Here is a 25,602-nt window from a genome sequence, read left to right as displayed (position 1 = left end):
CAGGGCACATATTTTGACGGACAGGTGGCCGGTGGGGCAGAAAAGTCCTGGAATGGCAACCAGGTACCGGAAGACGCAGTGTTAGGTCCCCCGCAAGATGTACCGAAGGTCTGGTCACAAGATACGTTGAATATAATTAAGAATACGTTAGATAAGGGCAGCGCAAGACCGATCGTCATGGGGATCTTTGGGGGAGGCCTTTGTCCAGCAGTGGACGTCTTCCGGCTGATGATGATGATAATGTCGTCCTACACCACAAAATTGTCGAATAAACGTACATATTATGAATTAGAAAAATGAAAAGTCATTGGCATAGACGAGGGTTAAACTGGCGTCTCCAGGATGAAACAAAACGGCTTGAGTCTTTGCATCACTGATGCTTTATGCCCAAAGTTTTGATTGGTTGACAATGCGAATCACTCGGGTTTATTGTATTACAATATTAATAGATCTGTATTATTATTCTTCAATATTTATTCACGCTCATGGATTTGATTGAACATTCAAAAAAAAAACCGAATTTATTAAAATTATTCCAAAACAATAGATATAATATGTATATAATTAATAATAAAAAATATATTCTATAAAAATAATTTGCGTATTTTTATAGAATCAAAATAATCTAATTAAATTAAGATTAATGATATTTTTGGGATTGATGTCCTCCCGCCGCGGCCCCACCCTCGCCTTTTGCCTAGTCACGTTGCGCGTGCGACACAAGCACATCTCACCCATAACTATGTATGTAGTACAAACATACCTTGGCTGACACCGAATCACTAAAATTGGTAAACTCAGTCGAAAGTTCTAAGGTAACAAACATTAAAAAATAACGGGTTGCACTCCGGGAGTGCCGGAAGAAGTGAAGAGTTAAACATTAACCTTGTGCATTTTTGAATATTTTGGAATGGTTAGGGAATAATTTCGCACGAATTGCTTCATTTATCAGTATAAAAGCAAAAAAATCACAGTCGAATTGAGAATCTTCTCCTTTTTGAAGTGTAAATTTCTTTAGCGGAATTGAGCACTTTTCTCGGGATGGGTATAAAATGTAAAACTCACGTCAGGACACGAGACCTGACCGAAAATTCGTAAGATAGTCCTTGGACTATTTTTCTGAAATATAAAGTTATTAATGTAAACTACAGGTAATCGTTCTGAAGTGTTAATTTTTTTATGTAATATAAATGTCCGCTTTTCTGTACGATAGCGCAATAAATGAATATTGTATTTAACCACATATATAGTACTTTTTAGAAGTTGGTTTAAAAGAAGTTAACGACAGAGCCGGCAACTCTCTGTGTCATTCCAGTGCCCTGCAAGTTCCTTGTCTTCCTAATCTACAGAAAACAGATATTATAAATTGTATTCACTTTTCTAATCGAATTCTTCATCTTTAACTCTTAAACTAAAATATGCATTATATTCAATTAATAAGTAAAAGTCAATAGGTACATTTAAGTCATAGGATATGTTCATTAAGGCACATACAGTTGAGTCAAGCTAAAGTGCCTCTTAGATTACGACGGGAGGATTCCACTGCGCATTCAATATAGCTTAAGGGCTTTCACGCCGCCCGCCCTAACGGCTTCGAATTAACACACGTATTGACTTACCTCGATTACTATCAATTATTCGGGGAAAATAATAAAACGATCGCTTGTGAATGTCGTGTTGTTTGATAGAGTTTATATGTGACTTGTAATCAAGACTTGACAGTTTCAAACAAATGAAAAGAGTTTTAAGGATGTCATAATAAAAATTAAGCGTAGTTTTCACTGTTCGAATACAAACGGACCGAGTGCACTAATACTACTCGGAATATAACTATCTAACTCGTACGAGGGTTCATGACCTGTGAAAACACCGCTTTTGTGATGTCTTTTTCGCACGTATAAGTAGGTGGGTTAAAATATATTATTTTAATAAATAAAATAGAAGCTTTTACATTACAGTAATATGGTATGTTTTTAACCCTGCATAATATAGTTGTCTATCTAAATGTATTTATGAAAATGTCTGATACTCGACTTAATCAAATAAATTACAATGATATATATAATACAATATACATAATCAATCATTCGTGATATATAAGTATCCAAGAGTCAAAAATAATCATTCATATTCGGCATCGAACCTGTGACCCCTAGCTTAGTAGTCAGGGTGGCTTTGACACGTCTAAGCCTACTGGGCTAAGAGGTTCTCGTATCTTATCATCATTAAATCTTACATACATTGACTGTAAACGGAACGTCACAAGACTAAAATGATTTCAAACTACCCTCACTTCTGGAAAAATAATATTCAAATTTATATTGTTTTAAAATTATATTTATACCATAATTAATGGACGATGCGATCGTCAATCTTCCACTGATGAGTCGAACAAGAATACTAAGATTAACAATCAAAAAGTCTTAAGGATGGAGCTTCTCAGTAACACCCGTTGGGTTAGAGCGCTAGAGACGTCAACTCATGAAGCGCTGGTAAGAACTCCTCATCGTCCTTTCATAACACAGTACTGTTCTATTACGAAACATTTATAAATGAATGTTGTAAAATTTATTGAACGTAAATATTGTCAATTAAATTCATATTACAATTATTTTAAGAAATTTATGTTTAACCAACGCTTTCAGGAAAAAATAAAGTTAGCCAAATTTTATATTAATGTAAGAAATATTACAGCTAATGAATGTTGTGTAAACATGTAACTTATCTGTATACTTTGAAATATTTTTTAATTATTTCTAAGTAGAATTTTTTTTTATACCGAGGACAAACGAGCGAACGGGTCCCCTGGTGTTACGTGATCACCGCCGCCCACATTCTCTTGCAACACAAAATTAATCACAGGAGCGTTGCCAGCTTTTAAGGAAAGTGTACGCGCCATTTTAATCATCGTCCCGGAAACACCCCACAAGGAAGCACATTCCACAGCTTTGTAGTACGTGGACGAAAGCTCCTTGAAAACCGCACACTACAGGACCGCCACACATACAGGTGGTGGGGATGATATCCTAATTTGTGGCGCGTCGTGCAAAGGTGGAATTCGGCGGCAGAATCAGGTGAAACAGCTCTTTGGAACACTTCCTATGATAATTGTGTTAGAAGACACACGGTGAAGCGACGTGTCTACACAACGCCAAGAGATCCAGCCGTTCACAGAGCACTGGGTCCCCGACATTTCGAGCTGCTCTGCGTTCGAAGCGGTCAGACAAATCGAGCTGATAGTGGAGTTCGCCAGACCCTCTGGTCATCATCTGGTCTATTATCTCTATGACAGCAATACTCCACAGTGCTTTGTAGAGCGCTAGAATGTGGGCCGGCTTGAAGTATTCTAGTAGTTTATAAAGTGTGCTTTTGTTGGCGTTCCGAATAAATATACTGAATTAAAAAACTTTGTAAAACATTCAATCTTTATGACGAGTATCATATAAATGTCCAATTTAATTTCTAGAAAATTTGCTTGTAGCCGCGGGCAAATGTCTACACGCAATTCCTTTTTTACTCAAGAATATAGAAGAGCGAATTCACAAACGTATATTAAAATACTGTACAAACGAAACATTTTACCGTACCGCTGTTTCGAGCAGTTTTAATTAAAATCGACCTGCTTCATACGTTATTTGCGAAGTCAGCCTTCTGACGGTGTATGAACATTAGAACTTGCGAACTATTCGACTAACGGTGCTGTAATGTAGTTATTTTATTGTGTTCATTTCGATTGCCTACATGAGCTGGCTCGGTACTAAATGCAGATGGAGGACGGATTGAGGAAATATTGTTCAGAAAATTAAACGTAAGGTATTGGGTACTACTATTATTTGAATTTTAGTTTCTATGTTTTTAATGGATTAACAACCTGGTATAGTTTAAACAGCAGCCACCAACTTTTGATTTTAGTGTTTAGTTGTGGACGAAAGTTTGTTGAGTATGAAGCTATGGTAGCATTTTGGCTTAGTACTTGATCCACTGAGCAGAGTGTTTAGCATGCTCAGTAATGAAGTAATTTGTTTGTTTAATTTTTATCTCTATGCGCTTAACTTCCAACTTTACAAAAGTCGATATTAAAGACTTAAATAATTTATTCGTCTAGATAGAGCCCCTTGCTAGACAGCTGTTAGACAACGCATGACGACAGGCCTGTCTTATTACATTAGTGCGCATGACAGCTATGTCATACGCTTGCAATACGCCAGTCACTTTCTTTAAGTGTGCGTGCGTTTGCTGGAAATAAAAGCTAACAGTTCACCATTATTTTTCTCGACGTGTTAACAATAGTCTATCTAGATGCATAAATTCTCTACCATTAAAAGCTAGCTGAGCACTTAAGCCTTATGATGGTTTCTAAAATAAAAAAATTGGGTCATGTATAAAAAATAATTATTAAAATTAACTTAATAGATCCAGAAAACAAAAAGCAATTTAAAAAAAAATGAACTTCATGCCTCATTCCGCGAACGATTCAAGTTGTCCTTTACACTATACACGTCAAGGTCAAGCAATTTTTGTTCTTAAGCTACCACTACCAAAACTAATTTGCAGCTATACGATAATATCAGTAGATGGCATGGTATGGTATGGTACTCGTATAGGGGCTCCTGTTTTCGCAACTAAACTACTAGGTTGGGTCCATTCTGCGTCCAGTATTGGCCAGTTACTCCAACCAGCCCAGCTCCTTCCAGGAGTTCAGAACTTAGAGCGATCCCATGAGTGACCGTTTCGTCCACGGCTAAACACCTTTTGCACTTAGGACTGTCCGTTACGCCGATTGTGAAAAGGTCCTTGTTTAGTGATGTGTGACCCGTTAGGGTGCCCACCATGATTCAAATATCGTGTCTGTTTATTCTGTTAAGTTGGCGTGTCAGATCTTTGGGCGAGGCCTTCGTCCAGCAGTGGACGTCTTTCGTCTAAAGATGACGATAATGAAGCATAGTAGTAGGACCGAGAAATAGTCTTGAACGAAGATAATAAATTAATTGTATATTTTAATAGAAGTAGTTAAACAGCAGGTACTATACACATTTCATTATCAATATAAGCGCTAAAGGGTTTGCTTAATGTCTTTAATAGACATAATATTAAACATATTAAGTTTTTCCTACATCAATAACAATTGGAAACCGAGACACAAAACACAACGCAGATGTATTTATCAAGTCTGAAGTTAACGAAATTGAAACTTAAACTTTTAATTTTCGCGTTAAATTTGTAAAAACCACAACTAAATTGAATGTTAACAATAAAACGAGCTGAATGTAGAAGTGATTCGCGCTAGCGGTCGACAATTATTTGAGGAAACAAGCGAATGATTGCTGCGAGGGTGCACCAATGCGGTCGTGTAGGCACGTTCCTGGTGCAATTAACATAGATTATGACGTCAGCATTATGTCAGCCATCCATAGAAATTCCTCTGCTGCACTCGGTGGTTGGCGCATAACACAACACTCATTGTTAACGGTACTTTTATTCCCCTTTTTTTTTCGAGAGCAGGAAAATACATTTACGTATTGAAGACCCCGAAACGGGGCCCATATGTTGGACTCGGGTGTAAACACCCCCTACCGACTGAAAACCTTCTCTGTGCTGATAGCCCTAAAGGCTTTTACAGCGAAACCGGGCGGGGGCCTTGGAGCCCGAAAATGTTGCTCAATGGCGCGGGAAGTCTCGGAAGGAAGCTCAAACCTCAGACCGCCTGCTCACTAGGCTGGATGGAGACTAAATCTCTAACGATCTAATATATCTTTTAGACCAATGGACTCTAGGTTTGAAGAGTTCCCTTCTATATCAGGCCATGCTTACTGTGGCTCAATTCTAATTCTTACAATGCTTCGACCATTTGTTGCCATGTGCTTGTAATTTTGCAACTAAATTGAGCTGTCATAGCCTTAAACATTCACAGAGGTCTGCCCGCGAAATTGTCTGGGCGATATTTTTATATTGTGTACAGGATAAAGCTTTTAATAGGGATGTATTATGATGTATATCATAGATGATTACCAGTGGGAGGCTCCTTTGAACAGAATGCCGTCTAGATTATGGGTACAACAACGGCGCCTATTTCTACCGTGAATCAGTAATGTGTAAGCATAACTGTGTTTCGGTATTAAGAGCGCCGTAGCTAGTGAAATATCTGGGCAAATGAGACGTGGCATCTTATGTCTCAAGGTAACGAGAGCAGTTGTAGTGCCGCTCAGAATTTTTGTGTTTTTCAATAATACTGAGCGGCACTGCATTGTTATGGGCAGGGCGTATCAATTACCATCAGCTGACGACGTGCTCGTCGGGTCCCTAATTTTCACATAAAATGTTTTTTATGGGAATAATGCTCATTTTCACGGACAAGCCTTTGATGGTTACTTAGCTCTTATACTAAGTATCCCTGAACTAAAATCGTTCTCACTATAGACATAACATACATTAAAAGGGTTAAAACATACTTGCGTATGGACAAAAAAGTTTGCGCGAGAGAAGAAAATCTCTTTAGTATATCTTATAACTGATACAGATAAAATGGACACCATTTTTGTGAAAGTGGAGCAATAGAAGTCTGCAAGAACTACTTGATGCATTATATTCACTAAAATGCCATTGCTTGCGGTGGAGTCGTGTTCCGGTCGTCTCCTTGCCTCAAATGTCTACCCTGGTCCATGCGTCATCACGTGAATGGGTGCTGCTTGCGGCGCCAGGTAGACCTGTTATAGTTAATATGTCATTGTATTTGTTGGATGCGATTACTAATTGACAGTAATCATCATGTTTACGAAGCATCCTTACACAAACAATGAATTAAAACTCTAAAGATTGATGCATTCAATGTCCGATAATTTATATTTAAATAGATTATTCTTAATAACTTTTACGAAATATTTGATATTTAAAACGCTTTTAACTTTGAACAACATTCATATATTGGATGCAGCACCTCACAAATTTATTTTGTATATAAAAGCCATTGTAAATTACTCTATACATTGCAAACAGTGGCCGTTGAGTTTCTTGTATATTCTTCTCACGAGCTCTACATTTTCCGAGCATATGATAGATTTAGTTTTTAAATGAAATATTTATAGTGACGATACAAAGGCGCTTAGTTCCAATCTAATTGAATATAATTAATTTGACTTTGGTGATTCCCAAAATTCTTACAGCAAAAGAGTCCCAAAATGCTTAGGGCAAACGGGATCATCTGACTACTCACAAAATGGAATAGGTATATAGTATACTGAAATTCAACATTTCAATATATTATTCTATCTATCTTATTATTATTTTATTATCTATATATATATATATATATATATATATATATATGTATATATCTAATGAAAATGGTCTTTGTTTTGTTTGTTTGTGTTGAGGCTCAATCAGGCCTAAACCAATGATCGTATCGACGTGAAACTACCACCATTCGATGCGAAATTATTTTTTTACTATAGTTGTAATAAGATGAATACAATTTAAATTATTTTCTTTTAAAATTCGCCCAGCGAAGCAGACAGGAACGGCTATTTATATGTATAAAATCAAAATATATAAAATTATATACAGTTTTCGGATAAAATGCGAAGCATACATTTTCTACTAAACCCATTAGAGGATAAAGGAGAATTATAATTTGAACTAAAAGCGTCGATGGCGGAATAGAAACGGAACCGTTGCCTCTCGCCTCGACGTCCCAGTTTGATCGTCGCAATTTTTGGTTTTCGAATTCTTAAGTACGTTTATTCGACGCTTTATACGGTCGGCAACGCTCCTGTGATTCCTCGGTGTTACAACAGAGTATGGGCTACGGTAATCTCTAACGATAATTTTCCCCCTCATCCATAAAAACTGAGATTTTTAATCTATCTATATATATATATATATATAAAAGAAAGTCGTGTTAGTTACACTATTTATAACTCAAGAACGGCTTTACCGATATGGCTGAAAATTGGTGAGGAGGTAGCTTAGAACCAGGAGACGGACATAGGATATAATAAGTCATAAAATATCAAAAAAAGTACGAAAAAATATTATTTAAAAAAAAAAAGTATTTTCTGATACATTTTGTATGGATTGACATTTTGATGACATCTCGAGAATAGAAAAAATTCAATAAAGTTTTTTGTTAGTTTCACGCTACATGAGTTATAAAATACAACTGACAGTGCACGTCATGTTATTCAAGTTGACCGGTTGGTGTGTTTGTTTCGAGTTTCTGTTATTGTGCCGATATTATCATTAACAATGTCACGACCAAGACGATCAACTTATTCCCGACAAAGACGTAATGCAACTAGGATTCGAAATATTGCGAATGAAAGGACTGAAGAAGAACAAGAAATTGCAGGTGAAAAGAACCGCGTAAGTATGGATCGTCTTCGTGCTATGAATCACAAGAGCAAAGCGTAGCAGCCCGTAAAACGGATCGGCTGGCAATACGAAATCGTCCACTAAAACCTTAGAGATCAACAACTTATAGATAAATTTCGACGCACAAGAAGAAGTTTATGAAGAACTGATTTGAATCGAGCAGCGTTTCGATACGATTGCAGTACTTATACTGTACTGTAGTACTGCTTGCATACTAGCTTTCGCATTGGGCCGATGGACGTTGTTTGCGAGTATTCTGCGGAGAAACGCAAGAATTGTGCTGCCATGTTCTAGAAAACACTCAAAAATACAAGGTCATTTGAAACCCAAATGACCTCATTTGGGGCAGACATCTAAGAACGAGGATTTAATCCGACATTCAAGGTATTTATTGATTTACATTCTTACACACAATACAGTAAAAGAATAACATACGTACTATACTTATTCCTATGTATTGTGTATGCTAATTCTAAAAAAAGTGTTTATAAAACAGTAATACGGGTTTTGCTTTTGATATTGTAGATATAAGGACAGATTCACCATCGTATTGGATCACTGCAACCACTCGAAGATGCACAGCTTAAATTTTTACAATTATACTTCATGGGCAACATGGACAAATAACTTGATCGATGTCAAGAGATCAATGCAGCAATGATAATAGCAATTCTTCAGATCTGCTGCAACTACTTAATGAACATTTTGCATGACGAGTTAGCCCGCAAATATTAAATTTCCGATCCGTCTCGCATTCGCCCTGACCATTCAAATCTTAAGGCCAATCCTTGAAAGTTTGTGGTATGAATCAAGACAATCCATTTCCAGAGTTCAACCTATATATATATATAAGAGATTTCCACGTATTCACTCATCACGATATCTCTGGAACCACTAGAGCTAAAGACTTGAAATTTGGTAGGAATATTCTTTTCACCGAGTAGAGGTCAGCTTAGAACGGATTTTCCAAAATTCTATCCGCAAGAGTTTTTTTTTATTATGAACAGAACAACGTCTGTCGGGTCAGCTAGTAATTCCATAACAGTAAGTATATTAACATTATACTCTTACAAGCGAATTTTTAAATTGGAATTTATTAGAACAACGCAGACATAGTTTTAACACAGACGAGTAAAAAAAGAAGGACTCTCGAAAGGAACCTCGCACTGGAGCGTTTGCGCGTTAATCACTTAGAACTCCATTAATTGTTATATCGCCGCTCTTCGATAGCACTCCTTCTTTGAGTGTCTTTTACCGCATTTATCGCGGAGGGTGTCAGGAAGAGCTGTTTGAACAATTTGATTCCACCTTTGGACGACACGCCAAAACTATATACAATAACTATAACGATACAATTCCTACCATCTGGATGTCTGGCGTTCATCTACAGTGGTGTTTTCAAGAAGTTTCTTCCACGATCAACCAAGCTGTGGAATTAGTTGTTTGTGTCTGTGTTTCCAGGGTACACGGGTACACGGGTACACGGGTAGATTCGCTGTTATATAGGCATAAAGGCATAAAAGGCATTTATTTTCTCAAAATTGATTCCTTTAGAATTCTTTTTGATGTCATTTCTTATACTACTAGATACTACTACCGCTTCGGAAACAAATGGCGCTCTGAGAGAGAAGAAGCGGCGCAAGAAACTCTCCCAGCATTCTATTTTTTGCGCTCTTTTCAATAAAAATATACAATATTGTACAGTCATTTCTATCGCTATAAAATAATCACAATCTAGTCCCAGGCAGTCCGATCATTTAGATATTCAGCAGTGGAGTAATAGGATTTACGACAGAGCCATTTTTTTTATAAAACATTTAAATTTATTTATAGATAAAGCCCTCACAGTGGCTGGGACTTTATTGTAGAAGTGTTTACATTTACCCTTATAGCTATTATGTATATTATGAAGCCTACTAGAATTAGTTACAAGCAATCCCTTATTTCTAGTGTTATAATAATAGGCGTAGGTAAACATGGGATAAAATATTGTTGTTTGTTCTATACTAGTTTAACTTTCAAATAAATGTCCAAATCAATAATTTTGACCTTCATAAAGACAAAGTTGCAGAAATTTCTCGTTTTTAATAAAATCTAATTTTAGGTCATCCATCAAGCGGAAGATGTCCACTGCTGGACAAAGGTTCATATTGCGGTCATCCTACCAACACTGCGTCTTCCAGTACGTGCTTGCCATTCGAAGACTTTTCTGCCCCACTGGCCATCTGTTCGTCGAACTATGTGCCCTACCCACTGCCATTTCAGTTTTGCAATAATTTTGGCTATATCTGTGACTTTGGTTCTCCTACGGATCTCCTCATTTCTAATTCGATCTCGCAGGGAAACTCCGAGCATAGCCCTCTCCATTGCCCTCTGATCTCATCTCATCATAATTTTGGGTACTAAACATTAATGCGGCTTTTAATATATATATATATATAAAATAACAAAAGAGTTTAGGATAATATTTTGTAGGTTTTGTTTTTATAAATATTAGATATGCACACAATACAATGTAGACAAATAAATAGTATCTTGAGATTGGTGCAAGAAATATTATTCATCATTGTAACATTAAACGCAACATTTGAATCTCTTTGGTGCTGTAAATGACAATAATATTAAAATAGTAAGGCTTTGCAGGACTAACAATATCTCGAGGTATTTTTTATTTTGGTTCCTTCGTTATGAGAGATATTTTTCCCTGGGGCCGTTTCTTGTACTTTCCGCGGAGCAGTTTTTTTTCATAATTGTACACTGAGTAGAATGGTAGTGGCATCACTGTGGACGATACTGGAAGGAGATCTGAAAATGGAAACAAAATTAAAGTTTAACTTGTTGTTTTCATAGTAGGAGCGCAAAAAGAAATATAAGACCCCAATTACAACAGATTTAGATACAGTGTTGAAAACTATGCCAGAATGCAACCAAACCAGTGGAGGCAGGATTCCACAGGATGCCGGCTAGATGGGTATGGGTACCACAACGGCGCCTATTGCTGCCATGAAGTAGTAATCTGTAAATATTACTGTGTTTCGGACTGAAGGGCGCCGTAGCTAGTGAAATTACTGGGCAAATGAGACTACTTAACATCTTACGTCTCAAGGTAACAAGCGCAATTGTAGTGCCTCTCAGAACTTTTGGGTTTTTCAAGAATCCTGAGCGGCACTATATTGTAATGGGCAGGGCGTATCAATTACCATCAGATGAACGTCCTGATCGTCTCGTCCCTTATTTTCATGAAAAAAAAATCTTCAACCCCACAATACTTATGTTCGCCCAGTGCCTATTATTGAACACAGATAATGTAAAACATTGTTTTTTAAAAGCGAGAGCAAGTATATTGAAATGCCAATATGGTATGGTATGGTATAGGGGCTCCTGTTTCCGCAATTATACCACTAGCATGGGTCCATTTTGCGTGCAGTATTGGCCAGTTACTTGGCCACCCCCGCACATTCCAGGATTACGTGAGTGACCGTTTCGTCCTCCCCTAGAAAGCCTCTGCACTTAAGACTGTCCGTTACGCCGGTTGTGAAGAGGTGTTTGTTTAGTGATGTGTGACCCGTTAGGGTGCCCACCATTTTACGGATGTCATGTCTGTTGAGGCTGATAAGTCTACGTGTCAGTTTGGGCGACAGTGCAGGTATTGCTTCTTTCGACTGTCTACAGCTTGAGACATTCATCCATCGGGTGTTGTGTAGGTTGTTGGTGAAAGAGCGTATCCATGAGCACATTTGGCTGAAGGGCAGTGGCAGAAGTGGCAATGGACCAGTCACTAGATTTGCCGACGCCCGCCTGGCAAGCTCAGCTCCGCTGCATCATTACCCAACTAACCGCTATGTCCCTTGATCCATTGCAGAGTTACCCAGTTATAAAAGGCAACTTGTTCCAGGGTCAGGTTAGTTGGTTAAATGCTAATTTGATTAATTGCACTAGTTTATATATATAGACTATACTATACTACTATAGACTAATAGAATAAAAGAATAATAGAACACACGTCTTAAATTAGAAAAATCGATCCAGACGTTAGGAGGATTTCACTAACATACATATGAGCAGTAGAATTATATTATATGGACGGAATTGAGAATCTAACCCAATCTCAAATTTACTGAAACACCCCAAAAAGTCATCAAAATTGGTCCAGCCGTTTAGGAAGTAGTTCAATTGTGAATCTAAACCATTTTCGAATCCACCTGAAGACACACAGAAAGTTTCATTGAAATCGGTCCAGCCGTTTAGGAGTAGTCAGTTAAAACAGACGCACAAAAGAAATATATATATTAAGATATAAACTAAGAAATATTTTTTGTCATATGTTTATAGATAAACTATACAAAAAATTGCAGTCAACTTTGTAATTATATTCTTACAAACAAGATGGTACAGTATTATATGCATAGGCAAATGGATTACTCAAACAACCAGGTTCCTATTTCTTTGTCTTGTTACTAGGACCTTGGTAAGAAGACTCTCGCTATGTGGATAGCATTTGTATTACAAGAATTGTCACGTTTACAATACACGTTTCATTCGTGTAATTTATTTCCTACTAATATGCCTGAGAATGCAGGATCGAAGTAAATTGGATGCATTAGAGATGTAGTCCTGGAGATGCCTCCTAAAAATCCCGTGGACGGCATTTTGCACCAATGTATCTATCCTCAAAGAGCTTCGTATTAAAGACAGACTATCGTCAACTGTGCAACTATGAATACTTAAGTTCTTTGGTCACGTATCTAGAAATGAGAACTCCAAGAAGAGACTGGTAGTTCAGGGCCAGGTGGAAGGCAAGAGAGCAAGCGGTCGATCGCCAGCCCGCTGGATAGACGCCATCACAAAGGCTACTGAGTCCAACATGGTCTAGTGTACTCTCAACGCCTCTAACCGTCAGAAATGGAAGCACATCGCCAGGAGAGCTGCCCTCAGAAAGGATATCAACCCACTGAATACCCCACTGTTTACCTTCACAGCGCAACCACGACCACCCTGACAAAAGTGTCCGACTAAAAAGAGAATATGCGGGCAAAAACTATTTCGATTTTCCTCATATTGATTTCTAAGGAGATTATCAGATTTTTTGTAAATTGTTAATTTGGATTCTAATAAGAATATAATTATTTTCCTGAAATTGTCTAAATAATGGTTTAAAAGTACATCTAGTTGCTGTGTTTAAAACTATAATTATATCTACTACTATTTTGTATTACCCGAAAATTACATCAGTAATTGAATACTATTGATATTGATATTTTTCAAAAGCAATGACCCAGATGTTTCTTGAAACATTTTATTCCATATCAAATGTTACGTTTCTTCAAAAAGTGAATACTATTTCAGCTGTGTTCTCTCGTTCCAAGTATATTGTTATTTTTAAAGTTTCACATTGCCAGAAGCTTGTATTGCACAAGTTTGTTCGCCTCAGTACCTGTTAACTATTATATGCTTGTTATTTTCTATAAGCTTTTAAACTGTTAGTGTTATGTTACTGCCGCGATAGCTTTTGTTTGAGCTTATTTTATTTCAATAAGAACTAAACATTTGTTCACCGACTACAGTTATTTAAGTAAAATAATTATATACATAAGTATTAAGATTCCGTTAGGGTACCGAGACCTAGAGGGGACGCTAGCAGCGTAATCCATACAAACGTATTCCCCTTTCTTCTCCCTGGATGTTGCTTGTAGAGAGGAGATTTTTTGTCACTTAATCTAGATATTCTAAAGTTATGTCGGTACGTTTTGTTTTTTTCAATCAACTAACGACATGAGAAAATAATAAAGACTCTTCGAACATCGTAGAAAATGCCATTTTTATACCGCCCTGTTCAGACGAATACGTAACAATTTTGAAAAGATTAAAAAAAAAAGAAAAATTACCGACACAGATTCATTCTTTCCGAAAATGTTGTACCAACATTTTTTTGCTAGGTTCATTATTTTAGAGGAAAACAGGGGAATACGAAACCTCTATTTAGTCAAAATTTTGTAGGAAAAATCGGTCTGAGCTGTATTTGTCCCTATCACACTTTTCGGGGGAAGGCTGGAGGTGAGTGGCGTTGGTTAGCCAGTCCGAAGTATAACTTATGAGTTATGCACATAAAATACAGTGCATCGCCCAGATACTATGGGTTTGCTTGTCGATTAAGTAGAATTTATTTATTGATAATTTTCGTGAATGTGAGATGTATAGTATGTAGTGTGTGACTGATGATTGATTATATTAATTTATATAGAATAAGTCAATGCAAGTTACCTACGGATAGACAAACATGTATAAATTATGCACGCAACCACAAGTATAAGGGCGCGTTGCCACTGACACGGAGCTGGGCGAAACTGAACTTGAAATAGATCAATCACAGCTGCTTCCATCAGCGACATGAAGTAGAGTTTTAGAGTAGGTAGACTGTGATTGTTCAACTCATAAGCCGATGGGCGCTTATTATTACACACAAAACATAAGTTATTTGTCAAATAATTAAGTAATTTCTTAAATCGTTATTTCTACTCTGCCCCGTAAAGGTAAATTGCTTGGAATACGACTGTCAATCAATTTGGGTAGTAGCATTCGTAAAAATTTTACTCTTGCGCCTCTCTAAAGCCTACAATTCATCATAACTCTGATCAATTGTAGTGTGTTGAAGCTCTTCAGCTTTTTATCTATAAATTAAACATATACAGAGGAGACATATCACTTATCAGGCTCTAATTCTAGCCGAACTAATTAGGTACATTCTTATCATCACCAGTATCAGTAACTTTTTACTTTGCAGTCCAACAATGCAGCACCGGGCGCTGAGTTACATACACTTTTGTATGAACGTTTTGCCTTACAACCATCTGCAACTACTGCTATCACAGGACAGCAATCTTTATCCACTTCTCTGTTTAAAATGGCAAGCATTTTTTCTTCTACACCTTCTGCGATCAAAGAAGTGCCACTGAGATAGTGGCACTACTTTGATTGCTCATTGGGCATATTTAGCGTACTACATTTCAATAAACTACTAAACTTCATTTAACAGCTGTGAATATCCATTTCCTGAACAGAAACCTACCCCAGATTCCTTCTACAAACGTTTTATTTATATTTTCTTACAACTTTAGGTTTTCATTATACACTATTTCAATATTTATATTTATTTTACATTCGTGATTTAATGTAAAATGTACTCGTATCATTATCACGACAAAGTCGTTCCCGCTGTCTGTCCCTATGTACGCATAGTTCTTTAAAACTACGTAACGGATATTGATGCGGTTTTTAATAGTTAGATATAGTGTTGGTAGGCCCCCCACATGGTCTGGAATAGGTTGGATGAGGGCATCGCTAGACCGATCGTCATGGCGATCTTTGGGGGAGGTAATTTGTCAACATTTGTTTGTAACAGTATTGGACGTCTTCCAGCTGAATGATAATGATGATGATGATGATAGTAGAGAAACACTGATCGTTTTAGAGTTTTCTAATGTGATGTCGTAAATGAACACATTGTTGTTCGACGAAAAAGTGCGCGATGTATGCTTGATATATATATATATATATTATGATGTATATGTCTATCTCTTAGTGACCCACAATAACCATTTTTATCCTTTACTATTTACGAGAAATAATGGCTTATTTACGAAGCGAAATTAAGCAATACAGCATTAATCCTTATAAAATTAAGTATACATTGTGTATTTAATATAGATCAACGTGGCCTTAATTTAAATGAATATTTTCGAAGATATTAATGATTTAAAATATATATTTGATACATAAACTTTTCAGTAGGTAGTGAAAATAATTACTCAAAATCCGATTCATATGCCGAGTGCGAGCAGAGTCAAAGTATAGCAACGTTACAAATCCGTGTATCAATGATATTATAGTATTAAAATATCAATGGTGTCAATAGCCAGGGTCAAAAACTAATTAAGAGCGAGCACAGTGTAAGTTGATAAATCAAACGGGATTTGTGGCGTGCGCGCACCCCATCATACGCATTACTCACACAAAACACGGGCTATTCACGCACACATAGTTGCGCTCTTATCTTTTCTATTTATTTGCAACGTATCTATGTTTGGCCAGGAAAAATCTTGGATGCTGAGTATGGATTTTTTTAATGAAAAGAGGGACTACACTTCATGACTAATATAAATTTAGAGTGTCAGTCTCGAAACCAGAAACAAAGAGGCACTTTTAATATATTAAATTCCTCTGGTTCTGGTATGGTTCATATTACTCGCAATCATAATTTAATAGACTTTTAGAAGAAATTGTTAATAGTATAATCTTCTTTAAACTTGTTTAGGTATAACGATGGCTGGTAACAATGATGAATTTGATACGATATTTATGACAGAGTGGCCGTGACTTCAAACAGCAAGGTTGCAAATTGAGCTAGACAAATCACTAAGAATCTAACATACCTATATCGACGTATCGATACTATTACTATTTTATAACTAAAATTGGTTTGACGGAACCTGATTAAGTAGGTGTATGTTGCTTTTACGATTAAGCTGTAACAAATATAATAATGAACTATGGTGTGATATGCATTGTATATTATGATAATAAGGCCCTTTTATTTACTCCAACTATATTTTTGAAGTTATACTTCTTTAGGCACGTTATTAAAAAATGATGAGAGTACAATTTCAGAATGCGTGCGCATCACTGTAACACAAAAGTAACAGGGTGAAGTTGGTTCCTAAAATTTTCTGACCTTTGCGACAATCGTTACGTTTTTTTGGCTTCTTCGTCCATTATTAGGATAGGCAAAGGCTTGAAGCCCATAGAGCTGCATTCATTATTTATTAATTAATTGTCAAAGCCATCGTTGCAAGATTTTTACAATATTGTTCTTTCTACAAACGTAGAATACCACGAGGAGTAAATAATTTTAAAGATTTTTGCTTTGTTAGGCCAAAAAAGTTTTACTTCTTGCGTGCAAACACAAGTACACACACACTATTTTATACACTTTGTATATAAAATTTTTTAGTAAGTTTCTTTGAAGCCCGCTGAGTTTGTTGCGCCCATTCTTCTCAGGTCTGAGGCATACCTTTTGGAATGGGTGGTAGTTTGTGAATTTCAATAAGTGATTTTATAGATATCGTGTTTTGAATAATATTTAAATTTGAATTTGTTCATATGATATATTTTGATAGAATTTAATTTAACTTTTTTTATAAAATAAATAATTGGATTCCTTTTAGCTGAAGCCTCCAGTGATTTCAATTTGGTAAAATTTTATTCCTTTTTCAAGTTTTTTACCACTTATTTCTACTAAATCATCGGCCCACCTGCTGTTTGGTCTACCGACATCAGTCTTACCTTTTGGTCCCATCCATGTTGTAGGTTTTAATGCCCTTTTATTGTCGTTTAGATGGTACATGTGTCTGACTGCTTGCCATTTCATTTTAAATGACCGTACCAAGGTATTATTTCGTTTTGATCTTTCTCGTTTGGCTTGATTGTAAATTTTGATCTATTTTCCTTATTCCTACGTCACTATTCCTCTCTGACATTATCTGATTAACATTTTCTGTCTTTGTGAATGTCCAACTAGGTTAAATGCAAATCTCCATCACTGTTTTTTGTATTTCAAGTCTTCTATACTATATTAAATATTATTTTTATTTCTTCCTTTATATTCGTTGTCTTGTATTATATAAGAAGAAGAAAACAATGAATTGCCGCAAAAATTACTAAATACAATTTGTTTTTTTTTATTAAGGTGGTGACAATTTGAAAACACAATTTATGAACAATGCGGGCCAAGACATACAAGATTTATCAACGATATGTCACTTGAACGGTTGGCTCAGTGGAAAGAGCGCTCGCACGGAACGCGAGATGCCGCGGGTTCGGGTCCCGCGCCGTTCATAAATTTTGTTTTCAAATGTCATTACTGAATACAGTTAAATATAATGCTAGTTACATGCTATACAATGTTTTGTAACTAAAAAGTAATTTTATCGAGCAAAATATGGTAAACATTTCGAAAGAGCAGGATGTCCAAATTGGTCGCAATCGACCGCAGAGTTTCAAGGCGACATCGTACAAAATAGAATCTTAATATTCATATTATTTAAAGACTTACATTGCTGTAAATATTATACTAGCAATATTCGCGACTTTCTTTGAGTATTTTTCACATTTTTGCAATGAAATAATTTTATAACTTTTTGTACTTATTTTTGTTACCTTTCTGTAGACAACCTACGGCCTATGAAAAATAATGATAAATAGTATTTAGTAAATACTATTTTAAGGAATCTTTATATCCGTAAAATAAGCGATGTATATTGAAACTGAAATGAAAGAAAAAAGGCATTTATTTTATCAAAATTGATTTCATTTTAATACTTTTTAACGACAAAATGCTGCAAAAATAATAATCGTTACTTGAATTAAATTAATTACTTACATTGTATAAACGCAATTATTTTTATACTTTTTAGTGCATATTGTATTGTTTTGGAATAGTGTTTTTGAAGTCAGTTGTCTTTTTGTTAATTTTTTTTTATTTTAGGATTTTTAGTGAACCTGTATCTCCTTAAACTGTTCTGTGATCTGAACTACACTTACTAATAATTTGTCTAATTATGTGTAGATCTACTCAATTTATCAATGCAGCAATGAAGGGAGACAGAAATTCAGCCACAGATCGAACCCTTACTGTATATAGCTAAGGAGTTCCATTGATCTTTGACTACGACGATTACTTGACGTGACGGTAGGTGCCTCAAATATCCGGATAGCATATAAAAGATACAGCCTAGTATCGTTAATTTCCTAAGAATTGAAGAGTTCCGTTACTTTGTCATGGATCCCATAATCAGAGCCTAACCGAACTCTCACCAAACTACCTTTGAAATATATACTTTCCAATAAAAAAAGAATTATCGAAATCGGTTGGCGTGGTATTGAGTTATTCGTAAATTTGTCACGCACATACTTATAGCAAATTTACTTTTATGTTTTTCTCATGGTTTCCATTGTCAGATCTGGATCAAATTGCAATGGGACCACGGACGGGAAGCACTGACTTAGGTTAAAAAGAAGCAAATGGCGACAAAAACATCTATCTAGGATGACCTTAAAAGGGTGGCTGGCCCAGAATGGATGAGATTGGAGAGAGACGAAGAATCGAGAGAGAGAGAAAGATGGAAGTCTTTGGAGGAGGCATATGTCGAAGGACAAGCTGTTAATAAAATCGTAAGGAATTAGTAAGGCTCAGTCCTTACATATTGTTTTAAAAGAATAAAATAATTATCATGACCTATTCGACAAGCACTTGTTCGAGACCAAGGTCTTTACCTTCATAACCTCTTACTTTATCAACGATAAAAACATTGTAATACCTTTTAGTAATATTGTAAGGTAATTAATATAAATTCCTAAAGCAGCGCGTTTAAATAATTTTAGGCAGCCATATTCATTACGTGCATGCTTAACTAAACATGCAATGCTGTAATAAATGTTATTAGTAAAACAAATATTGTGGTCTCTAATTAAATTGAGGTCAGACATGGTTCATTGTATAAATGTTGCATTAATATTTCATAACAGCCCATTTACATCGCTTCAATTTATGTACAAACGAAAGTTTTAGTTTTTGCTTATTGATTTGAAACTGCTGTAATATACTTATCTTCAATAATAACTTGAATAATTAAATATCTTAATATATATAAATCCATTATCCTGATGTTTGTTCCCAGTGAACTCCTAAGCTAAATATTAAAATGAGTGACTTACTATTAATATTGTTACAATTTTATATATAATAATATTATTTTTACTAATGAATATATTTTAATGGGGAATACTTTATGGAGTGCAGTTTGAGAGATAGGATAGATTTTATTTCGATTTGGGATCCATTATTATTTTTATTTCCAACTAGCTGATACCCGCGACTTCGTCCGCATAAACACATGACAAAACACGTAGTACCTATAATCTTTATTTCTTAAAACTTTATTAACTTTATATTAAATGAAGATATCGCCATATTTTATCAATTTATATAAAAATAATCTGATAGATAGTTAACAGCTGTAAGTAATCTACCAACTATAGTAAGCTTAAATTAAGTTTCTTTTTTACCTCCTGAGAAAGTTGGAAAGATATAAAAATTCTAATTAGCTTATTCATTTTAAACTATTCTTTCAATTCGATTTCTGAACGACGCGACGGGGGATACATCAAAGGAATAATGAAATTACTGTTTTTATTTAATTTCATATTTATTCACCTTTTAAACCTTCTCTGGCTTCTAAAATTAGCCAAAACGGTCCAGCCGTTCTCGAGTTTTAGCGAGACTAACGAACAGCAATTCATTTATATATATATATATATATATATATATATATATAGATATTTGTTTTGTATGGACATATTTTCTTTGAGAGAATTAATTTATTGACGCACCGTTTGACAGTTCTGCTGTAAAACAATTTCATTATAACAACAGGGAGTATATTTTACGAAATAATTCTTGATGTTATGAACAGAAAAAACAGTATTTTATTAATTATGCACAGATCAACGTATGACTGTGACCCCATAGGTCAGCTAGTTAATTTATAAAAGGTTTCATTAAACGAACGACGAGTGAGTTTACTATTAATTATTATGTTTTTAATTTATGTAAGTTAATTGTTAATTTTGTTACTTAAATTAGCTGTTTAATGTTAGGGTGTCAGATAATAATATATTAGGTGAGGTTAATTATCACAGTAAATACAATCTCACCCGGTTTTAAAATATTATCGGGATCACGTCTGTACAACATGGCTAAGCTCCACGCAAAATAATAACCAAACAACACGAAAAACAAATAAAAATTCATCCTTCAAATGACACGCAATATACTAGGATCACAGAACACGACAGGAGGTTATATTTCAACCTGTATTTATTTGACACCCTTCCGAGTCGCGGCGTGCGGTGTAGACTCGAATAAAGTATCGAATGTGACGGTGACACTCTCGATACCGGCTGGCATTGCAAGATCGAAAATCTAATATGAATACGCGTTTGGTGAATACATTTTAGGTTGGCCTGGATCAGTAAATAATGCCAAGTATGTTTTTAATAAAATCGAAGCTGCATCTCAGGTGGAGGGAGTTTGCTATTTGAAATATTGTTGCGTTTCAGAAGTGTAGAGTTCGGAAGCTTGAAGTTGCTTCGCTATTGACTGAAGAATTGCAAAGGGAATGCATTGTGTCTGAGAGAATCTTGCATACTTTACTCAACAATTGGATATAATGTCATTGTACCTACATTTTGTTAACGGTATTTATTCAAATTGCTTCTATATTCATATATCACTTCAGTTTATCACTTCATATTTTTTAAACAAAGTCCTCTGCCGAGTCTATATGTCTGTCTGTTTGCGATAAACTCAAAAACTACAGCACCAATGTTTATGTTGATTTCACCGATGGATAGCGTGGTACTCGAGGAAGGTTTTAGTATATATGAATTGTATTTGTTGGAGGTGTCGGAAAAAATAAGCCGTCTTTGAGCTTTCAATAAAAACACTGTCTAAACCCTTTGAGATATAACAAAATGATGTTTGGCGGAACTGATAATCTATAACACTAGAAACAAGGGATTGCGTGTAGCTAATTTTAGTAGGCTTCCTAAGATACATAGTAGTTAAGTTAAGTTAATACCTTAAGGGTAAATGTATACACTTTTATAATAAAGTCCCAGCCACTGTTCAGGTATTATCTATAAATAAATTTAAATATTTTATTAAAAAATGGCTCTGTCGTAAATCCTATTATTCCACAGCTGAATATCTAAGTGATCGGACAGGCTGGGACTAGATTATGATTATTTTATAGCAATAGCAATGGCAGCACAATATTGTATATTTTTATTAAAAAGAGCTCAAAAAAAGAATGCTGCGAGAGTTTCTTGCGCTGCTTCTCCTCTCTCATAGCGCCATTTGTTTCAGAAGCGGTAGTAGTATCTAGTATATTAGAAATGACATCAAAAAAAATTCTAAAGGAATCAATTTTAAGAAAATAAATACCTTTTATGCCTTTTATATATGTCTACAGAAAAGTCCGCGATGGCATTTGTCTATATATTAATATATTATGGATTACAAACTAAATCCATCTATTTTTTTTTCTATTGATAGAACAGCGTCTGTCGGGTCGGCTAGTAAATTATAAATATGCATACGTTTGACTACAGTTTTGTATTTTTCGTTTATGTTATCTTACAATAAGCTAGATATTTTATTGTGACATATGTGACAAAGTTTATAGTTACATACCGGGACAGATTATATTATATTTTAGATTTTGCTAATTTTGTTCTTGAATTATTTGTGGAAGTCCAGAGAAGGTTTATAAGCTGAATAAATACGAAAAACCACGGAAAAACATAAATAAAATTTATCTTTTTCATACCCGTAAATGGGTATTATGTAACCTAAATATAATTTATTGACATTTTTTTATTTTTGTTTTATTATGATTTAGCATTGAAAAATACATACAACTTCAAATGTTACGATCAACACCTATTTTTATATCGCAATTTTTATATTATTTTGTTCCATCCACAGATCCGCAAAAGGGTTTCAAGATGGCAATAAAATACAATAATTGCAGTACGATAAATTTTATGTATTTATGATATATTTGGTAGGTCTGAGAATCGGTCGTCATCTATTTTTATACCCCAGAAATTTTCAAAATCGTTATTAATTTATCATTATCGTTAGCAATTTGCTGGGTCAGCTAGTAATGGATAAAAATTATTTATTCATAGTATTTATGAATAAATAATTTTAATATACACAAATACATTATATTAAATACATCGTTATTATATTAATATAGAATTCAAAGCTGGGGTTTGAATAAGGATATACAACCGTATTTTCAATTGTTTTTCCTTAGTCTAAGTATTGGTCTCCGCTGTGCTTCAACTTTATACCCCACTAATAATAAAATAAATAATAAATTCTTTATTTTGCTAGAAAACATGTAACAATGGGTGTAAATAGTTTTAATGTATCAATGTTATCGGCCATTTCTGGCATGCAAAATTATTATTTTACAAAATTCTAGTTATTATTATAATTGATTAACAAACTCTATATTTTAAGCACTCAGGTTAATTTAAATTATAATTATTATTTTTAAATGTCATTATTTAAAGACTAGAATTAATATGTATTTTAAAGTCAATTTAATTTAACCTAATGTGTCAACATTTAATTTATGGAGTAAAAACATTTATCTATAAGCCATGTAAAAAGATCCTTTTTAAATCGTTGGACGGGTAATACGCGTAAGCTTGGAAGGAGTTTATTTAATATTTTTGTACACATGACATAGCTACATTTTCCGTAGGATGCATTATGAAATTTGTGTGCAATCACCAGTCTGTCACCGTTTCTTGTATTTCTCGGATAAATATCTCTTGCTTTTGTAAATAAATGATCATTGATACATATTTCGTATATATACATACAGGGAAATGGAAGAATACGTAATTCTTTAAACAGTGGTTCACACGAATCTAAGTAAAAAGCTCCTGTCATAGCTCTTAAGCATCTCTTTTGGGCTATGAAACCCCTATTAGCCTCGCTAGAGTTTCCCCACAAGATGAGTCCATATCGAAGTACTGATGCGACATAACCATGATAAGCTGCCAGGACTGTACTTGGTAAAGCCGTTTTACGCAATCTATATAACACATAAACATATCTATCAATTTTTTGGCATACCATGTCTACATGCTCTTTCCATTTTAGGATTTTATCTAGAAGTACTTCTAAAAATTTAACATGCAGAGCTTCTTCTATTTGGGTATTTGTATAATTTATCTTAAGGCTATAGTTATTAGAGCGGCTACTTAAACTAAATTGCATAAATGAGGTTTTTTTAATATTAACTTGAAGATTATTATCCTCTAGCCAATTTACCACTGTATAAATTTCAATATTAATTTCACTTTCATAAATATCAATCTCATATTTATTATTACATGTCATAATTATTGATATGTCATCGGTGAATAAATAACAGTCATTTTTAATCACACTAGGCAGGTCATTAATATAAATTAAAAATAATAATGGTCCAAGGACGCTTCCTTGCGGAACACCAAATCTATTTACTTTAAAGTTTGATTGTTGGGCAATTATGGTAGCCTTTTCGTCGATAGAATTGATCTCCATACATTGCTTACGGTCTTTTAAGTAGGACTCCATCCAGTTAAGAGCTGGTCCTCTAATGCCATTTTGCTCCAACTTATCCAACAAGATGGTGTGTGATACGAAGTCAAAAGCCTTGCTCATATCAAAAAATTTTACACACGTTGGTTTTTTTGAATCTATATTTTCTGCTATTTTGTTAACCAGTTTAAATGCAGCTAATGTTGTCGACTTGTTTTTTTGAAAGCCAAATTGCTTGTTAAGTTAAGCCAAATTGTTGCTTGTTTAATATATTATTTTTTGTAAAAAAAATTGTTAAGCGGCCATACATTGCTTTCACAAAGACTTTTGAAAAAATAGATACGAGTGCAATTGGGCGGTAGTTATTAAGTTGTTTTTTATCGTCTTTTTCATGTAGTGGCTTGACCACCGATAATTTTAGTGCGTCTGGGAATTCACCAGTTTCAAACGACAAATTGATTAGGTATGTTATAACTGGTACTAGTTCATCTTTGCATATTTTAATAATTTTTGTGAGAATTTCATCATAGCCTACTGCTTTAGTATTCCGCAACAATTGTATTATTTTTAATGTTTCGTTATACTAAGTTAACTAATAGAGTTACTAAGGAATGAAATTTGCTAAAAGCGTTATTGAAATTTTTTTCTTCATAGACTTCATTGAACGACAAGCTTTTTAGGTAATTTTTGAATATATCAATATTATATTTACTATAATTACGTTTGTACATAAACATTGATATTTTATTTTTAATGTTAACACTTTCGAAACTTAGAATTTGTGCTGTGTTATGGTCAGAAATATCGTAATTATGTAAAAAACCTATAGCCCCATCAATATTACTCATTATATGATCAATGGATGTGCTATTTCTCGTTGGTAGATTAATGTGTAATCTAAATATACAAATTATTTAAGTTTTCTTTAGTGTTAATTCCGCCAATATTTGTCTTTAAAACAATTCGACACGTGTTTCGCCTCTACAGGAGGCATCCTCAGGACGTGTTGTCTC

The 25,602-nt window shown here is 34.7% G+C and overlaps 1 long non-coding RNA gene across 1 annotated transcript; it reads right to left on the bottom strand.

Annotated features, from left to right (window-relative positions):
• Positions 1-11,001: 11,001 nt before the first annotated feature.
• On the bottom strand, positions 11,002-21,437 carry LOC126975909 (uncharacterized). Its single transcript, XR_007731811.1, has 2 exons — positions 21,136-21,437; positions 11,002-11,172 (listed from the first exon to the last, which is right to left on the bottom strand). It is a non-coding gene; the product is annotated as an uncharacterized LOC126975909 (long non-coding RNA).
• Between the last annotated feature and the right edge of the window lie 4,165 nt (positions 21,438-25,602).

Source organism: Leptidea sinapis, chromosome 38 (assembly GCF_905404315.1).
Source record: "Leptidea sinapis chromosome 38, ilLepSina1.1, whole genome shotgun sequence".
NCBI classification, from domain to species: domain Eukaryota; kingdom Metazoa; phylum Arthropoda; class Insecta; order Lepidoptera; family Pieridae; genus Leptidea; species Leptidea sinapis.
Note: the sequence above shows the minus strand (reverse complement) of the source record. Positions and strands in the feature narration are given on the sequence as shown.